The sequence below is a fragment of the Chionomys nivalis genome, chromosome 5, assembly GCF_950005125.1.
Source record: "Chionomys nivalis chromosome 5, mChiNiv1.1, whole genome shotgun sequence".
Taxonomy (NCBI): Eukaryota; Metazoa; Chordata; class Mammalia; order Rodentia; family Cricetidae; genus Chionomys; species Chionomys nivalis.
Genome location: NC_080090.1, coordinates 20,565,829 through 20,587,356, shown reverse-complemented (window position 1 = coordinate 20,587,356; position 21,528 = coordinate 20,565,829). Strand labels below are relative to the sequence as shown.

Sequence of the window (21,528 nt, the reverse complement as noted above, 5' to 3'; positions counted from 1 at the left end):
GATAACAGCTTCTAATTCTTCACGACTCACAGGTCTATTTAGGTTGTTTACCTGGTCCTGGTTTAACTTTGGTATATGGTATTCATCTAAAAAAGTGTCCATTTCTTTAACATTTTCCAGTTTTGTGGCATACAGGCAGAATTCTACCAGAACTTCCAAGAAGACCTAATACCTATACTCCTTAAGGTATTTCACAATATAGAAACAGAGAAGTCATTGTCAAATTCCTTTTATGAAGCTACAGTAACTCTGATACCAAAACCACACAAAGACTCAACCAAGAAAGAGAATTACAGGCCAATCTCACTCATGAACATCGACGCAAAAATCCTCAACAAAATACTGGCAAACCGAATCCAAGAACACATTAGAAAAATTATCCATTATGATCAAGTAGGCTTCATCCAAGAGATGCAGGGCTGGTTTAACATACACAAATCTATCAATGTAATCCATCATATAAATAAACTGAAAGAAAAAAACCATATGATCGTTTTATTAGATGCTGAAAAAGCATTTGACAAAATTCAACATCCCTTTATGATAAAAGTCTTGGAGAGATTAGGGATACAAGAGTCATACCTAAATATAATTAAAGCTGTTTACAGCAAGCTGACAGCTAACATAAAATTAAACGGAGAGAAACTTAAAGCCATCCCACTAAAATCAGGAACACGCCAAGGCTGTCCACTCTCCCCATACCTCTTCAATATAGTTCTTGAAGTCTTAGCAATAGCAATAAGACAACATAATGGGATCAAGGGGATTCAAATTGGAAAGGAAGAAGTTAAACTTGAGTTATTTGCAGATGATATGATAGTGTACTTAAGCGACCCCAAAAACTCCACCAAAGAACTTCTACAGCTGATAAATACCTTTAGTAATGTGGCAGGATACAAGATCAACTCCAAAAAATCAGTTGCCCTCTTATACACAAAGGATATGGAAGCAGAGAGGGAAATAAGAGAATCATCACCTTTCACGATAGCCACAAACAGCATAAAATATCTTGGGGTAACTCTAACCAAGGAAGTGAAAGATCTATTTGACAAGAACTTTAAGTCTTTGAAGAAAGAAATTGAAGAGGACACCAGAAAATGGAAGGATCTCCCCTGCTCTTGGATTGGGAGGATCAACATAGTAAAAATGGCAATTCTACCAAAGGCAATCTATAGATTCAATGCAATCCCCATCAAGGTCCCACCAAAATTCTTCACAGATCTTGAGAGGAAAATAATCAACTTTATATGGAAAAACAAAAACTAAAATCTTATACAATAAAGGAACTTCTGGAGGTATTACCATCCCTGACTTCAAACTCTATTACAGAGCTACAGTAATGAAAACAGCGTGGTACTGGCATAAAAACAGAGAAGTCGACCAATGGAATCGTATAGAAGACCCGGATTTTAACCCACAAACCTATGAACACCTCATTTTCGATAAAGGAGCTAAAAGTGGACAATGGAAGAAAGAAAGCATCTTCAACAAATGGTGCTGGCACAACTGGATGTCAACCTGTAGAAGAATGAAAATAGACCCATATCTATCACCATGCACAAAACTCAAGTCCAAATGGATCAAAGACCTCAGTATCAATCTGAACACACTCAACCTGATAGAAGAGAAAATGGGAAGTACCCTACAACATATGGGCACAGGAGATCGCTTCCTATGTATAACCCCAGCAGCACAGACATTAAGGGCATCATTGAATAAATGGGACCTCCTGAAACTGAGAAGCTTCTGTAAAGCAAAGGACACTGTCACTAAGACAAAAAGGCACCCTACTGACTGGGAGAAGATCTTCACCAACCCCGCAACAGACAAAGGTCTGATATCCAAAATATATAAAGAACTCAAGAAACTGGACGTTAAGATGATAATTAACCCAATTAAAAAATGGGGCACTGAACTGAATAGAGAATTCTCAACAGAAGAAGTTCAAATGGCCAAAAGATACTTAAGGTCATGCTCAACCTCCTTAGCAATCAGAGAAATGCAAATCAAAACAACTTTGAGATATCATCTTACACCTGTCAGAATGGCTAAAATCAAAAACACCAAGAATAGCCTTTGCTGGAGAGGTTGTAGAGAAAGGGGTACCCTCATCCATTGCTGGTGGGACTGCAAACTTGTGCAACCACTTTGGAAATCAATGTGGCGGTTTCTCAGAAAAATTGGGATCAACCTACCCCTGGACCCAGCAATACCACTCTTGGGAATATACCCAAGAGATCCCTTATCATATGACAAAAGCATTTGTTCAACTATGTTCATAGCAGCATTATTTGTAATAGCCAGAACCTGGAAGCATCCTAGGTGTCCTTCAATGGAAGAATGGATGAAGAAAGTGTGGAATATATACACATTAGAGTACTACTCTGCGGTAAAAAACAATAACTTCTCGAATTTTGCATGCAAATGGATGGAAATAGAAAATACTATCCTGAGTGAGGTAACCCAGACCCAAAAAGAAGATCATGGGATGTACTCACTCATAATTGGTTTCTAGCCATGGATAGGGGGCCACTGAGTCTATAATTTGTGGTCCTAAAGAAGCTAAACAAGAGGGCAAACCCAAGGAAAAACATATAGTTATCCTCCTGGCTATGGGAAATAGACAAGATTGCCGGGCAAAAAATTGGAATCTTGGGGGTGGGGTGGAATGGGGTTAAGGGGAGATGGAGAGAGAAAAGTGTGAAGGAGAGGATGAGGGGAACTTGGGGAAACGGGATGATTGGGGATATAGGAAGGTTGGATAGGGGAGCAGGGAAACTCATATCTTAGTTAAGGGAGCCACCTAAGGGTTGGCAAGAGACTTGAACTTGGAGTGACTACCAGATGACCAGGGCAATGTCCCCAGTTAGTTCCTTGGGCACTTGAGGATAGGGAACCTGAAATGAACCTATCCTATAGCCATACTGATGAATATCTTGCATATCACCATAGAACCTTCATCTAGCGATGGATGGAGATAGATACAGAGGCCCACACTGGAGCACCGGACTGAGCTCCCAAGGTCCTAATGAGGACCAGAAGGAGGGAGAACATGTACAACGAAGTCAGGACCACGAGGGGTGCACCCACCCACTGAGACAGTGGGGCCGATCTATTGGGAGCTCACCAAGGCCAGCTGGACTGTGACTGAAAAAGCATGGGATAAAACCGGACTCTCTGAACATGGCGGACAATGAGAGCTGATGAGAGGCCAAGGACAAGGGCACGGGGTTTTGATCCTACTTCAGGTTCTGGCTTTGTGGGAGCCTAGACAGTTTGGATGTTCACCTTCCTAGATCTGGATGGAGGGGGGAGGACCTTGGACTTTCCACAGGGCAGGGAACCCTGACTGCTCCTGGGACTGGAGAGGGAGGAGAAGAGGAATGGGGGAGGGGGAGAGGGGTGGGAGGAGGGGGAGGGAAATGGGAGGCGGGGAGGAGGTGGAAATTTTTTTTTTTCAATTAAAAAAAAAACTCTAAGGTATACATAGTAAACTTTAAAAATATTCTATAAGTAGGCTATAGAGATATATTTATATTTAACTCTCCTTCAGCCCCCAACTTTTTAAACCTGAAAACAGAAAACAAATTCAAACAGTATAAATAAAACAAATAACTTTCAAGATGACAGAAACTAACTCACTGTGCTTGAGATACTGCTAATTTGAAAGAAAATGATAAGTATGTTCAAGAATAATTAACAAAAGTTGTACTTGAATAGCTGTGAATCTGAGAATCTTTGTACTATATGAGTCCATTGTTTCTCATGCTATACAATATCGGAATATGAGAACACAGTCCTGATATATTTTCACTAAATACTATTTCACAGTAATTCTTTGATGTTACTAGTTTATCATTTATCTAGTCAGTCACCACACCCAACAAGTTCCTTGTCACTCTCCAGCCAAGATAACTAAATCCATCTCATTTTCCATTTGCTCATATTTACACTTGTGTACCATAATCAAAATGCATTTGTGTTGGCTCTGGTCCCAGTAAAGGTGGAATAAATATGTCTTTTGTTTTCCCTAGTAAAGCATCAGAACCCAGCGGCTATGGATTCAGTGCACCAGGAGCAGCTGGCACCAGTCCTGCTGTCTCCATTCTTCTCTGAAGGAACAGCGCTGATTTCCCCCGTGACTTTGTGGGTTCTGCAGAGGTTTCAACTCTACATAGCAGGAGAATGACTCTTGTTCTTGGAAATTTTTTCAGCAGTGTTCAGATTCTAGTTTATTTGCAAGGCAAGAAGCAGAGATATTTTCATTTCAATAAAAAGATAAATGACTTTTAGGCTGGTTTTTTTCTCTTCATGTTTAAAAACTACTTATGAGTGGCTAAATGTAATAATTGTCTTGCTGGGTCTGGGTTACCTCACTCAAAATGATGTTTTCCAGCTCCAGCCATTCACCTGCAAAATTTAAGATGTCATTATTTTTTTCAGCTGTGTAGTACTCCATTGTGTAAATGTAACACATTTTCCTTATCTGTTCTTCAGGCAAGGGGCATTTAGATTGTTTCTAGGTTCTGGCTATGACAAACAATGCTACTATAAACATAGCTGAACACATGTTCTTGTGGCACGATTGAGCATCCTTTGGATATATACCCAAAAGTGCTATTACTGGGTCTTGAGGAAGGTTGCTTCCTAATTTTCTGAGAAATTGCTACACTGACATCCAAAGGGGGCTGTACCAACTTTTACTCCCACCAGCAATGCAGGAGTATTCCCTTTATCCCACAACTTAGACAACAATGAGGACCCTAAGAGAGGCATACATAAATCTTATCTATATGAAAAGTAGAAAAAGACAAGATCTCCTGAGTAAATTGGGAGCATAGGGACCTTTGGAGAGGGTTTCAGGGGAGGGGAAAGGCAGGAAAGGAGAGCAGAGAAAAATGTAGAGCTCAATAAAATTTAAAAACGATAAATCAATAAATCTCTCAGAGACTAGGCAGGATTGTTGCAATCCCTGAACTGGCAAGAACAGAAAGAAGTTTAAAAGATGAGAAGAACGACACTGGTCAGAATGGTTTCGCTTTACTTCAAGTTGCACAGCCTTGCATGTCTTGCACTGTGCTCTCCTTAGGGAATGGAAGACTGCAAAAGTGAAGATGCCTCCCACTACTCTTATCTTTTGGTGTTCCTAGCTAGTGAGATTGAAGGGTTTCCAACTTGAATATACATCCCTACAACGAAAAATAAATCCCTGCTGGACTCCGTTATTTTTCTTACATGTCTTCATAGGTTGGATGTTCCAACCTTTAACTTTCATGTCCAGCAGACTTATCTTGGGTAACTGAGAAAAACTTTAATTTGAATAAAGGTAATTTCTAAGAGAAAAAGTGTGAGCCACCCAGACACTTCCTCTATTTCTCTAAAGGTGGGGGTGGCAGCAGGAGAATTCGGCAGGTTCTATTGCCACAAAAAACTGAATCTGTTTCCTAGATAGAAGAACATCTTTGATGTAGGTATTTTTGTTTAAGCACTTATTAAAGTATTTCCTTATCTTACACTAGTTTCTAAACCAGAAGATTGTTTAAGCAGGATGTTGCACATTTAGCCTTCAGTAAATTGGTGTAGGAGGGTCTTCTTTCTATGTGTTGCTTTCATTGGTCAAATAAAGAAACTGCCTTGGCTTTTGGATAGGGCAGAATTTAGAGAGTAGATTGCACAGAATGCTGGGAGAAAGAAAGCAGAGTCAGGCAGATACCATGGCTCTCCTCTCCGAGAAGGACAGACGCTGGTTAGACTCATCCTGGTAACCCACAGTCAAGTGGTGATACAGATTATTAGAAATGGGTTGAGTCAAGATGTAGGAGTTAGCTAATAAAAGTCTAGAACTAATGGACCAGGTAGTGTTTAAATGAATTCAATTTGTATGTTTTTATTTAGAGTTATAATCTAGCCAGGCAGCTGGGAGCTGGGTGGCAGGAAGCAGCCCACCACTCCCTTTTACTACAGTAAATAGAAAATAATTTGACATTGACTGTTGCTGCTCTATGTTCTATAGTGAAGCTGCTCCTCTTTAGATGACCAAGTTAATACATTCATAGTGTTTCTGCCTTATTTGTGGATAAAGGTAATAGATAATGGGCCTATTTAATGACAACATGGAAAGTTAAAAAATGGGAAGCTCTGAACTTATAGTCAGACCAAAGATCTGAAATAACCTTGCCCTACTATGGTATTTTTTGAAGAAAGTAGGGAGTCTCTGCTGTGTTGCAATTTTGAGATTGTTTTGAGGTGTGGGAGCCTCTGAATACATTGAACTACAGAATTTTGATTTTCATCACTAGATTTTGGTTTTGTCTATATCTTATTGTTCCTATGCCCAGATTCTTCCCTTGGATGAAGAAAGTATTTGCCTCACTTTTTGTTTTACAGCAGTTTATAATTACATTTAGGATACCTCAGAATTTTAAAGAGAGTTTGGATTTCTCTGAAGTGTTGAAAAATTTAAAGACTGTGGGATTTTAAAACACTGTACTGTGTTTTATAGTGGGAGACCTATGAACAATGAAGGAAAACTATAATTTATAAGTGGTGCTTTCAAGTGAAAGGTGAAAAAATGAAGTGGTGTATAGGTGGGCAAAGTGGCATGTTGGAACAGTAGGGTTAACTGTGGTTGGAGAGTGGGGGGGGGACAGAATAGTGATGGGGCTATGTGATTAGAATAGCGAATTCTAGACCTTTCAAAAACTGTATGGAAACTAATACTCTATATGCTTCATAAAATGAATGCGTACCTACATAAAAAAGGTTTAAATGTAATTATGCTCCATTTAATGAATTACGGTGATCCTATTATAAACCAGTAGCTAACAAAAAAGAATTCTAGTGTCAGGAATAGTTTACTTGGGAGCTGTTGATTGGTGAGATCCCATAATATCCTCTGAATACACACACACACACACACACCCATAAACCAACACACATTATACAAGCTATTGCCAGTGTTTTTGGTTTCCTTTCAGAACTTGACAGAGACATCGCATACTTGAACTTGGGACAGCAGCTGGTACTGACCTGACTTTGAAACTCTATTCCCACTGGCTAGCTCTACAGTGCTGGAAGATGCTGGGCATGCTACCAGCAGAGAAAAGTCATCTCAGTCTTTCCCTTATTTTTAGGAAAACTTTAAGAAGATGGGAAGAAAAAAAAAATTAAGAGATAGTGGTTTTGGATGACTGCAGGGACACAGAGTAAACACAGCTAAGCAGGCAGGAACTTGTGAACTCAGAGTGGTTGTGGCAGCATCGTAAATTCTGTGCAAGTTTAAGCCAGGAAAAATCCTAGCATGAAATGAGAGGGGGTCGTCACAAAGCCCCTTAACCTTCTAAGGAGTTTTTGGCACTTGATAGTTTCTGGGAGAGGGAGAATCATTTTTGATTAAGGGATGCCCCAAAAGTGGGTTGAGCGTAGACTGTACCTGGTGGGTTTAAGATAAAGAGAGATACAAAGTTTGATATGTAGGTAAGGGAGTATGTATCTGGAAGGAGTTGTAGGAAGGGATAAATGTAGACAAAATCCACTGTAGGAATCTCTCAAAGAACAAACAAAAGTGAGAAATAAAAAAAAAATGCAGTTCTTAGCCAGGCAGTGGTCTAGCACACTGCCTTTTCAGCCCTCAGGAGGCAGAGGTAGGCAGATCTCAAGGTGAGTTTAAGGCCAGCCTGGTCTACAAGAGCTAGTGCCAGGATAGATAGGGCTGTTACACAGATAAACCCTGTCTCAACCCACCCCTCCCCCCAGAAAAAAAAGGAGAAAAAAAGAAAAAGAAGAAAGAAAGAAAGAAAGAAAGAAAGAAAGAAAGAAAGAAGAAAAAAAAAGAAAATAGTTCTTTCTTAATGAAAACTGCAAACTTGATGATTAGGCACAAATATACTTAAAAATAAATATCTGATTTTAATTAAGATGAAAGAAGAAGTACATAACATGGTTGAGGGGCAGATGAAAGAGGACGTACAATTTGTTGATGTAAGATAGAGACATCCTACAGTGAAATGACTGTATCAGAAGCAGAACAGAAACCTGCTGTTTACCAGCCCATGACGAAAGATCTAACCAGTCCAACGACAACTTCTTTTAAATGTTATATAAGAAATGTACCCCTATGTTGTTTTAAAACATTCCTTAACAATGGAGAAATAAAGAAATAATTAGAAACTAAAGACAACTCTGATTATCTTACATTATTGTAATAGGAGCGGCAGGCTAAGTTCCTGGTACCCGGCTGCCCACATGGCTAGCTTTATACCCGAAATAATTACACGGAAATGTATTCTTTTAAACACTGTTTGGCCCATTAGTTTCAGCCCCTTATTGGCTAGCTCTTACATATTGATCTAACCCATTTTTAATATTCTGTGTAGCACCACGAGCTGGTGGCTAACCAGGGAGGATTTTAACCTGTGTCTGTGTCCAGCGGGAGAATCATGGCGACTACCTGACTTGGCTTCTTTCTCCCAGCATTTTGTTCTGTCTATTCTGCCTACCTAATTTTTTATCCTATCAAAGGCCAAGCAGTTTTCTTTATTAATTAACCAATGAAACAACAGATAAAAAGATGACCCTCCTCCATCATTACATTAGTAAATATTTAAAAGAAATGAAGGTAAAACTCTTATCACATATCAAGGTATGATTAAACCTCCCCATCCTAGAAAAATATAACAGTTTTAATTATGGATTTGTCTACTAATAATTGTGCATGCTCTTTCTTATTATTCTGTTCCTTCACATCTCTATGAAAACATGAAATATATTTTGTCATAAGTATACTTATCAACACACATACATGCATCATATACATTCAATGTCTCTGAGAGCACACATACTAGTGAATTTGAAAAAAACTCAAAAGGAGATCCCACGGTTTTGTGACCAATATAGCAGTGTGTCAATAACTGAATGACTAAGTGAAAACATCTGCAAAAATCCAAAAAATTTGAGCAACTGCTAAACTTAGAAATATGGGTTTAATATGGGTACAACTCTCAAATCGACATTTAAATTATGAAATTCAGGAACATATGTAGTGCTATGTGAGAGGACACAGAAAGTGTTTAAAATATTTTAAAAGTAGACAATAGAAATATATTTCTATTTAGCTGTCTTTTATATCCCCTATATCTTACAACAAAACCCCCCAAACTAATAAAATATAACCAAGCAAAAAGAATGACTTTTATGATGACAGAAAATTTCTCTCAGACACTGAATAATAATTTTACTTCCCTGTGTGAAGGGAAAAGTATTAAATATGCTTATTAAAATAGGATGTATTTGAATAACTGGGTTTAGGAACCTTAAAAAGTTTTACTATATGTCCACTGACTCTCATCTTGTTTATTATTAAGATATTACTAGATAACACAGACCCATGTGCAGAAGCATTTTCGTTCAATTTTATTTCATGGTAATTCTTCATGTCATTCCCTTGTCCTTTCCTCAGACATGTGCCACGGCCACCAGGTTTTCTGCTAACTCTCCAGCCCAGATAGCTAAAGCCTTCTTCTACTTTTCTATTTATTTATACTTATACTTAGAAAGCTTATTTTACAGTCTGCAGTAATCAAAGCACATCTTTTTTTTTTTTTTTGCCTCAAACTCGAGATGGAAGAACAAACATGTCTGCCATCTTTTTGCCTGAAGCATTATAACCCAGCTGCAAAGTTTCCCTGCCCTTAAAGCAGCTAGAGCCATCTCTGCCCCTCCCCCCCCCCTGCACTGGAAGAAGCCACAGTGATCTCCTGTCTTCTTATTGATTTCACAGAGCTACTCCTTATATTCAAGGGTAGAACTTACCTCCCGGAAGTTTCTCAGTAATGTCCCGATTGTAGATCCTCAACAAGGCAGGAAATAGGGCTTGTCTATTTTGTGTGGGATGATAAATCTCTCAAAAAGTACACAGCAGGGTGTTGGAATCTCATTAAATGCTGAGAAAATGTAGTATCTACAAAATAACAAGGGAGACCAAAAAACTGGTTATAAAGTAAGCTCCTAATTTGAGCAGTGCTAGATGTCTGACCTCGTGCTCTTTCCCAGGGGAGAGTTGTGATGAAATAGGACTCCTCAAAGCAGTGTTCATAACTTTTGATTTCCCCAGCTTCTCAACTAGAGCAACTTGTTTCCTGTAACTAGTGCAGTGTCCAGGTGAAAGACCCCCGGTGTGGGGAGACTCTCACTAAACTCTCCGGATAACAGGACCTCCCAAGTAACTCACCAGAGACCGTCCTTGCTGCAATCACAGGAGATTTATTCGAAAAGACAGGAACCAGTGCACTGGGGCCAAGACTCATAACCCAGGCTGGGGAGGAGTTCAACCCCGAAAAACTGGGAGAAGGCGTTTTTAAAGGAAGAAACCACAGCCCAGTAATCGGAAAGGGGCAGGGAGGGCGTGGCAGAAAATTCCGAAAATATCAGTGATGATCACAAGCAGGCAACTCCCTGTTTCTCAAGATTATTTTCAAGATTACAATCTAACTTTATCTTCAGCCAGTTCCTGAAACAGAGTCACTGAACTGGCTAATACTAGATTTCTGATTCTTCTCTCCCTGCTTAGATTTTTGGCTCTATTTTCTTCCTGCTAGGGGGGGTCTGGATTTATCCTGGTCTTTCATAGGAAGACAAAAAAAAACAGGAGCTACTCTTTATTCAGTTATTTTTCTTACAAATAAAAGTAGGCAGAATTCCCAACAGTAAGCCCACCTCTCTAACAGATTTAGATGTGGATCACTGGGAATCTTACACTCATTTGGAGATGAAATCACTAAGAGATAAAAGTGAGTCACACAAGTTCCAGGACAGGCTCCAAAACCACAGAGAAACCCTGTCTCGAAAAACCAAAAAAAAAAAAAAAAAAAAAAAAAAAAAAGTGAGTCACACAGCCTTCTCACCCTTTTTTCCTGTTTAGGATGAAAGAAGTTGGAGATAAACTTGCCAGATTCTGTTGTTGCCCAAACCTGGCTGCTTGTTTCCTGGGTAGGGAAAGATCTGTATTGAATCACCTTTGATTTTTAAGCACTTTCCAAAGCATTCATTAATTTATTGACGGTTCCCAGGCCATAGCTTTCCAGAGCATAATTTTACAAGAAACATGTAACTCCAAATTCGGCTAAATAGAAAGTAATTTGCCATTAACTGCTGTCTTTGTTATTGCTAAGCTGTCTTCTTTCAATGATTAAGATAATGAGCCTTTAGGCATCCTTTATGGGAAAACACAGCAGATCATGAGCTGAACTCTCTATATAGCTTTGACAATACCAAGCCTTGAAAACTTACGGAAATGTTTTGAACTTCTGGTAGCTTCAGAGCCTAAAACCATGGTTGTCTGGCTGATTTTTCCTATTAAGGATAGTGGATGGTGTCTGTACTATTGCTTTACCAAGGCATGGAACAAATGACACCAACCAGTGGAGACTAGTTTGAGAGCTTTAAAGGTAATCCACAAGCAGGGTAATGCCATGGATTATGGTAATAGCAATGGTTACCAAGGCTGACACCATCACCTGGAAGTGTCTATTGAATTGCCCAGATAGAAGACATGAATATGTGTTTTCCAACTGCGGGTGTTTAGCAGCTTTTGTATCTCCCTGTATGGTGTGGAAAGTCCTTCTGTATATGTGTTGCTTTTATTGGTTAATGAATAAAGCTGTTTTGGCCAGTGGCTTAGCAGAATAGAGTAAGGCAGAATTCCAAGCAGAGATAGAAAAGAAAGTAGGTAGAGCCAGTGAGAAGCCATGAAACCACGGCAGGAGACAGACTCAGGATTAGCTTTGTAGCTGCCACAGGAGACAAAGGCCTCTTCTGGAGCCTGCCAAAACTTCGCCAGTAGGCCACAACCTGGTGGTGAGGCAGATTAATGGAGATGAGATTTTAGGATATAAGATGGGTATTTAGGATATAAGATCTAGCTAAAAAAGTGTTTAAGCTATTGGACAAACAGTATGGCAAATAATAGAGTTTCTGTGTGATTATTTTGGGTCTAAGCACCTGGGAATGAATGAGTGGCCTCTGACAACGTCTGTATTTGACAATCCACGAGATTGGGGTGCCTTTCATTTTCTGATATCTTCTTCAAGTTCTTTCATTGTTTTAAAATTTCATTGTGCAAGTCTTTCCCTTCCTTGGTTACTTTTATTATACAGCATTGTAATTTTAGGCTGTTTTGTGTATGACTGTTTCCTTGATTTTGTTCTTGATATGCTTATCTTTTAAATATCAAATCTACTGATTTTTAAGTGTTATACTTGTATCTTTATATTTGTTCAAAGCGTTTATGAGCTGTAGCAGATTTCTGGTAAGGTCTTCAGAGTCTTTTATATAGAGTCCGTATCATCTGAAAATAATGATGCTTTGAATTCTGTTTTCTCTTTTATTGAAAATAGGGGGCTTTTTGCCCACTAATTTTATTTTGTTTTACAACCAGTTTCATTTGGTTGTATCCTGGGTCCTTGGACTATCTAAACTCTTGTTCTTGGTCACCCAAGCAGTGTTAGGTATGGGTCCTAATTTATGGAGTGGGCCTTTATTCTAATCAGATACTGGTTGGTCATTCCCACAAGCTCTGTGTCACTATTGCACTAGCTAATCTTGCAGGCAGGGTACCACTGTAGATCAAAGTGTTTGTGGCTATTTAGTGTTTATATTTCCCTTTTGGTAAGGTACCAAAGATGCTTGAACGTAGGGATAAAGGCTCTATTCAGGCACCAGAGTGACTTGTTCAAGTTCAATAAGTTGTATAAGTGTTTCCTTCAGCAGTGGGACCTTGTTGTCAATTTGTGAAGAGCAACGTATTATCTTGACAATAGGCTCCATTGTTTAGAGGTTCTCATGGGACTCCTGTTATGGTTTTGGCCCTTTAAGGGGCAAGCCACACCCACTTTCGGCGACCCCCAACCCCTGCCCCACCATCTTTGATCTCTCTCTTACTGTTCCCTCTTGGAACATGCATGTTCCCCATGCTTCTCCCTTCTGTTTCTCTTTCTCCTTTTTCTTCTTCTTTCCCTACTCTCTCTCCTCTAAGTAATAAATATTTAGTTCTATGCCTGCCCACTGTGTCTATTTACCTGTGTCTATTTATTTATAGACATATGTGCCTTTTACCCGCTGCATGCCCACACCCGCCTGCTTGAGTGGCTCTCCAGGACCTGATGCAAGCTGTCTCTGCCAGCTCACCCACCGGGGACCTTGGAGCGAGCAGCTGGGGACCATCCCAGCTCCCGCTGCTATGTGAGCTCACTGCCTGCTCACATGGCCCCCAGGGATCTTGCAGGGATCCACAGTCGTCTCTGCCTTGGGACTGGCTGCTCCTGGAGGCCAGAGTCTGCTTCCTGCCTACAGCTGCTCCCTGGAACTCGCCAGCATTTTTTAAAATCATAAAATTGGTGCCGTGACTCAGATAACTCTTACCTGTTAAGAGCCAATACAGTCAAGCTCAGACCCAACCTTCTAGACAGATTCTATACTGCAGCTATACCTAATAAACAGCCCTCAACTGCTCAGAGATCTGGAGAATGTGATGTTTAAATATTTAATTATTAAAAACTTTTCATAAAAAAAGGGAGAGGTTGGCTCCTAGCAACAGCTCCCTGCTTCCTCCAAAGAAGACAAAAGACAAATGGGCGCACAGAACAACATCCTTCTACAGTTCACGGCAACTGCCAATCACTGACCATTAGGCTAAACTGCCTTTCATCTAAACAAAAGACCTCTAGACGTGGACAGAATCACTGGAATCGACAGCCTAGCTGCTCAGGTCAAGGTAGGCTTGTCTTCCTACAGATTTCTTAGCCCACAGGGTTTTCTGGAGCCTGGCAGGCCCTGCGCTAAACAGCAAAGGTCAAGTGCAACCTTCAATGACCATGGAGGACCCAAAAAGAGTAGCTCTGGGTGCCAACCAAGTAAGTTCTCTGTCATTTTTTAATCAGTAACTCAAGTAAAATCTTATTCTTCTCAAAGATCTCTGACAGTTTGATAGCTGAGAGATTTTTCCAGATTACCTCACCAAACAAGTTTCAAATCAAATTTCTCTCTTATGCTGCCTACCATAGTCTTAAAAAATACTTTTCATTGTACAAAAATATGCTGCAGTCATTATGTGTCTAAAACTTCTGTTTTCACAAACCCAAGGAGTTCCAGGGAGCCAAATTAAAGAATCGACCTTAAACAGATCAGATACATCCGCCTCAATTCTCTGGTCCTAAATTTTTTTTCCCTGAATTTAACTTTGTACTCTGTTCTACCAATACCTTATCCAGGTATAAGAGACATTTATTTTGACTTGAAATTGCTCTGATGTTTTTAATGAGTTAATTGTGTGTAGCTTGTCTTAAAGTTGAGAAGTTAACTCTTGTCAGACTGAGCTGTTGAAGATGGGAGCGGCGGGGCTGCTTCCCACCGCCACCCGGCTAGCTTTACCCGAAATAATTACACGGAAACTGTATTCTTTTAAACACTGCTTGGCCCAATAGTTCTAGCCTCTTACTGGCTAACTCTTACATATTGATGTAACCCATTTCTAATATTCTGTGTAGCACCACGAGCTGGCTTACCAGGAAGATCTTAACCTGCGTCTGTCTGGAGTGGGAGAATCATGGTGACTCCTGACTCGGCTCCTTTCTCCCAGCATTCTGTTCTGTTTACTCTGCCTATCTAAATTCTACCCTATCAGAGGCCAAGCAGTTTCTTTATTAATTAACCAATGAAAGCAACAGATAGAAAGATGACCCTCCTCCATCATTTCCCCTTTTTCTGTTTAAACAAAAAAGAAGGCTTTCATTATAACATAGTAAAATTACATATAACAAAACAGTTATCAAACAAGAATTACAGTTATAATATTTATATCTATTTTATCTTTTATCATAACTAAGGAAAACTATAACTAACTATTCTTCAACTCCATCAAAGACTCCAGAAGGATATAATATTACCTAAGCAAACAAGAAATCCAAAACTCTAGAAATGACAGAGACATCTTGCTGCCTGGACAGTCACCCAAAGTTCTTTTGTATCGTTGGGGCATCCATCTTCAGCCTTCAGGCCCATAGTATCCAGCAGACATTTTCATCAAGCAGGAAATTCCAAAGACAGTTTAGTCACTTTCTTTTGTGTCCTGCAGAATGTCTCGCAGACTCTTTCATGAGTCAGGAACCCAGAAAGACCATCTCACCTTTAGGCAAGTTTAGCAGTCCTCTCTCTGTGGGTTCTCTGTGTCCAGTTTATGCATCAGTCCAGGCAAGAGTAGTTTCTTGCCCAAATGGCTAACCAACTCCATAAGAAGCCTCTTCGATGCCCATCTTCTTGAAGTAGATTGGTGCTGCCAGGAGCAGACGTATCTCACTATAACAGTCCTAAGTTATTAAAACATTTAAATGCCATATTCTGTAGCCTTTGAAAGATATGAAGAATGCCTATCTAACTGAAATATATGTATGCTCATCTAGAAAATCTAACTAACACGACTACAAGCTTTACTATTATCGATGATTATCCATTAGCAACCTATATTTTCTAATTATACATTACATTTTTAAGTGAACTACACAATCACAATACCTTAATCAAGATCAGAAATACATATACACATAACAAAATTGACCTTATAATCCATACCAATGCAAATTATTTATATCTATATCATACCCCCCTTTAAATGTAAAAGAACATTTATAAACTGTATTTGGGAACATGGGCGCAGTTTTTCTCTCCAAACTGCTTCCTGCTGAATGGGGGCGCTGTATTAAGATCTTTCATGGTGTAACCTGTGTGTCAGGGTCATCTCAGTCGGCAGTTGAGTGAAGTAATTTTCTGAAGGTGTTCACAGCAACCTTTCAGGAGGGCGTGGTCTATCATACCATAGACGCAATCCACAGAGTCTTATCCTCTGTGAAAACAAAAGAAGACCCTCTCCAAAGCATCATATCCTTAGACCCATATTCTGAAATCATAATACCCTTATATCCATTCTGGTTTAGCTTGGCAGCCCATATAATGAAATGTCTCTCTGTACTTAGCTCCTTTACAGTCAAAAATTTTAAAGAAAACACAATAATACAAAGAATCCAGACTCTCTGTGAATTTTCCATTTTTACGTGGCTTATTTTCTTTATTTCTTTTAATTTATAACTATCTGTACTCTGTCTCTTTAAAGACTTTACCCTTTTTTAAAGACATTAACTTTATTATTTATATATTTTTTTCTCTCTCAAGCCTATGTACATTTATCCAACAGTGTCTGAATCAGTTCTATTGTGAATCTGTAATTTTTTTACTATCCAGGAGCATTTCTTAAAATGTTAAGCACTTCTTAAAAACTTAAGTTGCACCATGTACAGGTAATACGGTACTGCCTGTGTCCTGTCCTGCCTAAACCTTAATTGTGCTGTTATTATGGTAATTACGGTAGTTCCTGCCTGAGACCAGCACAGTTCAGCATGGTGGAGCTGAGCCGCTCCTGCCTCAGAGCCATTTGGTGCCCCTGAGCCATATACAGAGTTCTAGGCACACAGCAGTCCACATTGCCATCAAGCAAGCCAAAGCACTTTACTCCAAATGCTCCATTCAAAAGCTCTGTCTCCAGCAGGAGCCAGACAGAGATCGCAATGGCGGCACAGCCCAGAAAGCCGGCATTTTAAAACAGCCAGTTTTTTTCCTATTGCTGAGTCAGGACAATTTCTTTGCTGCACGCAACCCACAAACAGCAAAAAGCTGTCTTAAATTCTCTCTCTCTTCTTTTTAAGTCCTCTCAGGTTTTATGTGGAGTTCATTAGCACATTGGGTGCCACTAATTATATGCCATTCTTATGGTGCTAAGGGATTTTAAAGAAACTATTAATATAGTTACTGATTCACAATATGCAGAAAGAGTTATGTTACATATTGAAACTGCTGAATTTATACCTGATGATACAGAACTAACCTCTTTGTTTATCCAAGTGCAAGATTTGATTAGGAACAGGCTTTGCCCAATGTACATAACACACATCCGATCCCATACGGGTCTGCCAGGTCCTCTAGCACAAGGGAATGCAGAAATTGATCAATTATTGATTGGTAGTGTGCTACAAGCCTCTGAATTTCATAAAAAACATCATGTTAATAGCAAAGGTTTGAAGAAAGAGTTTTCTATTACATGGCAACAAGCTAAGGAGATTGTAAAGAAATGTCCTACTTGCTCTTTCTATAACCAAACGCCACTGCCTGCAGGGGATAATCCAAAGGGCACCCAAAGGAATGAAATCTGGCAGATGGATGTGTTCCACTTTGCAGAATTTGGCAAATTAAAATATGTTCATCACACCATTGACACGTATTCAGGTTTTCAGTGGGCAACGGCTTTAAGTTCAGAAAAAGCTGATTCAGTTATCACTCATTTATTAGAAGTCATGGCTATCATGGGTATACCTACACAAATAAAGACAGATAATGGTCCTGCTTATGTCTCTAGGAAAATGAAACAGTTTTTTGATTATTACAATATCAAGCATGTTACAGGTATACCATACAATCCTACAGGTCAAGCAGTCATGGAAAGATCAAATCGAACTATAAAGGATATGTTGAACAAACAGAAAGGGGTGGAAAACACCCCCAGAAATAGGTTACATAATGCTTTGTTAACCTTGAATTTTCTCAGTGCTAATGAGAAGGGAACATCGGCTGCAGAAAGACAATGGATAATGGAAAAGTCAACTGAACTAAATCAACCAGTTTATTTCAAGGATGTGCTGACCTCACAATGGAAGCCAGGAGATGTGCTGCGTTGGGGAAGGGGATTTGCTCTTGTCTCCACAGGTGAGGAAAAATTGTGGATACCGTCAAAATTGATAAAGGTTCGTTTTGATGAAGAGAATCCAGTTGGGAAAGATAAATAACAATTCAATCACATGGATGGCCATCATACTGATGGTAAGTAATACAGATAGGTTGGGGGCAGGGTTCTCTTCTTATCTCCACAGGAAAATACCCATCTTCAAAGAATTTAAGGGACCCCGAATATTTAATTACTGATGGAGGGACATGTTCTGTAAGTATTAATTTATATATATATATATATATATATATATATATATATATATATATATATCTTAAACTTTCTTTGCCTTTCCTCATATCTGTGTCTTTCTTTATATGTCAGTATATGTCCTTGTTGTTAATGTTTAAATTTCCCATAACAAGCAACAAATTTTTCTACAGTAATCTTTGAAGTTTTCAGGATGAAGATGGGGCCCCACGCAATCTGGTTTTTATGACGTCATGAATTTTTTTTTAAAGCACTAATATTAGACCTGTTTTTTGGTACCAACTACACGAGACAATTTCGAATGGTACACATTTTTGACAACACTCTGGCCAGACCTTCTCAAAATGCTCTGAGACTAGTTACAATTTTCTTAGGTCAAAGGTTAATTTGGGAATTTTACCATCATTTGCTTTCACAGGACCCCCTAAGAAGAACGTCGCCCCCATGTCAGCTAGAAGCAATCTTAGAGGACGACATCCCCTCTCCCAACAGAGTTTGCCCTCAGGGTTAGGGACATCTTTTAGTGGTTGGTTTAGGGTTGAGGGGATGGGGTGATATTTTTATGGACTTAGGAAAAAAAAAAAAGAAGAGGAAGAAGAAGGGGGATTAACTGGTTTTATGGGATGATTGATATTTGTGAATTACTGTTTATAGGAAATTGTATTGGTACTGTTTCTTGTATATTGATATATTGAATATTGAATGTGAGTGTTACTACCTCTATTTTTGTATAAGTATGCTTATAACTTTGTCTATATTGTATTGATACATCTACCATATTACATTGTACATTTCTACCTCTGATACTATGACATTGTTTACAGTTGAAGATCATTGTCTTCATATATTGCACAGTTGTTTATTCTTTTAGTCTTCAAGTTAGATAGGTATTGAGAATTATGTTTGTCATATTTATTTTTAAGTTAATCAGGTCTTTTAGTTACATAGAGATTATATTTAGTATAGATAGTATGATCTTCAGCCTCTTCGAAGAGCTGTAGAAAATGGCCTTTAATCTAACCTAAAATTTCTGTGCCAATGAGACACAATTACTCCTGGCAACACCACTCTACTCCCGAGAGAACGTTGAGCTCAAGGACATTCCACTGGGAGCTTGTCTTCTTGGCAGAACTGGCCTTTGGGTTAAGAAAAGCCCATACCTCAACTTCTGACAAAGATACAGAATATCCCTAAGTGGATGAAACAGGATTGTCTTATCCTGCCAAGACAGGGTAGGATAGTTCTAAGAATGGTATGCCAGTTATGTTAGGCCTTAGCCAAAGTTGGTTGACTCAACATTGCAAACGAGACTTTGGGTGATTGCCCAGGTAGTCAGTTGTCTCTGTCAATTGTTGCACATTTTGGATATATCTCGTTTGTTAAGTAATATTTATTCCCTTCTCAGATCTTTGACGGAGTTGAAGATTATATAATTGTAGTTACTCTCTATGTTATTTAGACTCCTTGAGATAGAATGTTTAGCAAAACTTTTGTTCTCAATATTGTTTGTTATATTTATTATTTGTTATTACTGTATATAGTTGTATTTGGTTTAGTTCTATCTTATTTAGACAAAAGGGGAGATGTAGGGATAAAGCCCCACCCATAGGGGGCGTGTTCGCCTTGGGCTAATGTTTACTGATAAATCTGCGGGGCGTGATCCCAGCAGCCCCTTTTGCTCTGCTTTTCCTGTTCTCTGCGGGAACCTGTGGTCCTGTAAGTCTATTTCCTTATTAAAGCTGTATATATTTTTATAATCTTTCTGCATTCATTTACGCCGCCACACTGAGCTAATGACAGAAAACAGGACCTAAGAACCTTATAGTCCTCATGGAATAATAGATGTGGTTTTGAAGCACATTTACTGTATATCAAAATTATACAGCTTAATGAGAAGTCAACTTCCTGATCATCGACAGATATTGTGCCTTTAAGATTGAGATGTAATCATGAGATTACATATACACATCCCATGAAATTGCACAATGCAGTTTAGGTACTAGGGAGACACCACAGCTGTTTCTGCACATGTGAGATCACAGAGGAAGCCACAGTTTTCAGAGTCTGTGGTCGCATAAGCCTTGCTTGAATGGGGTTCTCCTCCATCAGAGAGTTATTTATCTGGTGGGTTGACATCTGAATTGTGAATTGCTATCAGCTGTATTTGCATCATGTCCTACAACAACTCATGACATCGCACCCTTTAATGTTAAAAAAGAGAACATGTAGGTCAGTATTAGGTAGCAAATCATGTGGGTAATTAAAAGGCTGAATCTGACTGAAAGAATGGTAACTAATATTGTAGTGATTTTGAAATTAATAAGAATAAATAATCTATATTGAAATTCAATCAATACTTATGTCAATAATACATATTTATAATTAATAATCAATAATTTGTATTGATGACAAGTTGAGAACTAGTGCAAACATCATGTAGGTGTGATGGGGGTGGGTCTTGTATTTATCTGTTGCTTTTATTGGTTAATTAATAAAGAAAACTGCTTGGCCCTGATAGGACAGAAAATTAGGTAGGCGGAGTGGACAGAACAGAATGCTGGGAGAAAGAAACCGAGTCGGTGAGTCGCCATGATTCTCCCACTCCAGACAGATGCAGGTTAAGATCTTTCCTGGTAAGCCAGCTCGTGGTACTACACAGAATATTAAAAATGGGTTAGATCAATATGTAAGAGCTAGCCAATAAGAGGCTGGAACTAATGGGCCAGGCAGTGATTAAAAGAATACAGTTTCCGTGTAATTATTTCGGGGCATAAGCTAGCCATGTGGGCGGCCGGGTGCCGGAGACGCAGCCCCGCCGCTCATATTACAACATAGGTGTAGTAATATATAATCCCAGAATATCTCTGATCTATAGTAAGGAAGAGGAGCAATATAAAAATCTATTATTTGTTAGCAAAAAGACATGATATGGTTAAGTGTGTCTAAATTTATGATTTTGAGTTATTAAAAAATGGTCTAGTTTAGAACATTAATTTCATCTATTAATGTTTGATTGATTTTATTAATTTTATTAACCAGTATTTTAATGAAGCATTGTTAGATACAAAGCTTACTTGAATTAGTGGTGTGCCTAAAGGGGTTGTAACCTACAGGTTCAGAAACACTGGAAGGTTCAAAGAGAACGGCTGGCTCCATAGTTCTGATAAGAAGGACTTAAAGTCCATCTCTAGGAAGAGCTGTAGAGAAACAACCACAGTTACCTTGGCTATGGCCATGGACATCAGTGACTTATGAGGAGGGGCTGAAGTCAGAAGGCAGCAGATGCTCTGAGAGTACTCTGGAGAGAACGGAATGGAGGAGACAAAGGAGGGCACAGGTAAGCGGGTGGGCAACATGAGTTCCATTGACTCAGAGGTCTGTGAGAGATAGAGAAGAGTGTTCTATGTATTTTAAAGAATCACAAAGGGACAAAGCTGAGCCAGGAGGAATGACTGAACAGGGCAGATTCTTTTTTCATGTTAACAGCTTGGCTTTTA

General features: G+C 39.1%; 1 protein-coding gene across 3 annotated transcripts in view; it reads right to left on the bottom strand.

Annotated features, from left to right (window-relative positions):
- The window catches only part of LOC130874719 (interferon-activable protein 203-like), a 28,294-nt gene extending 17,974 nt beyond the window's left edge, over nt 1–10,320 (bottom strand). Inside the window, exons 1-2 of one of the 3 annotated variants that reach the window (XM_057770163.1) lie at nt 10,229–10,320; nt 9,811–9,958 (exon numbers count right to left, since the gene is read on the bottom strand). The gene's annotated coding sequence lies outside the window, so the exon portion shown is untranslated. Of the gene's footprint in view, nt 1–9,810; nt 10,121–10,228 lie in introns of those variants that run through there. The other 2 variants (XM_057770161.1, XM_057770164.1) reach the window with 2 other exon arrangements.
- Nucleotides 10,321–21,528: the final 11,208 nt, after the last annotated feature.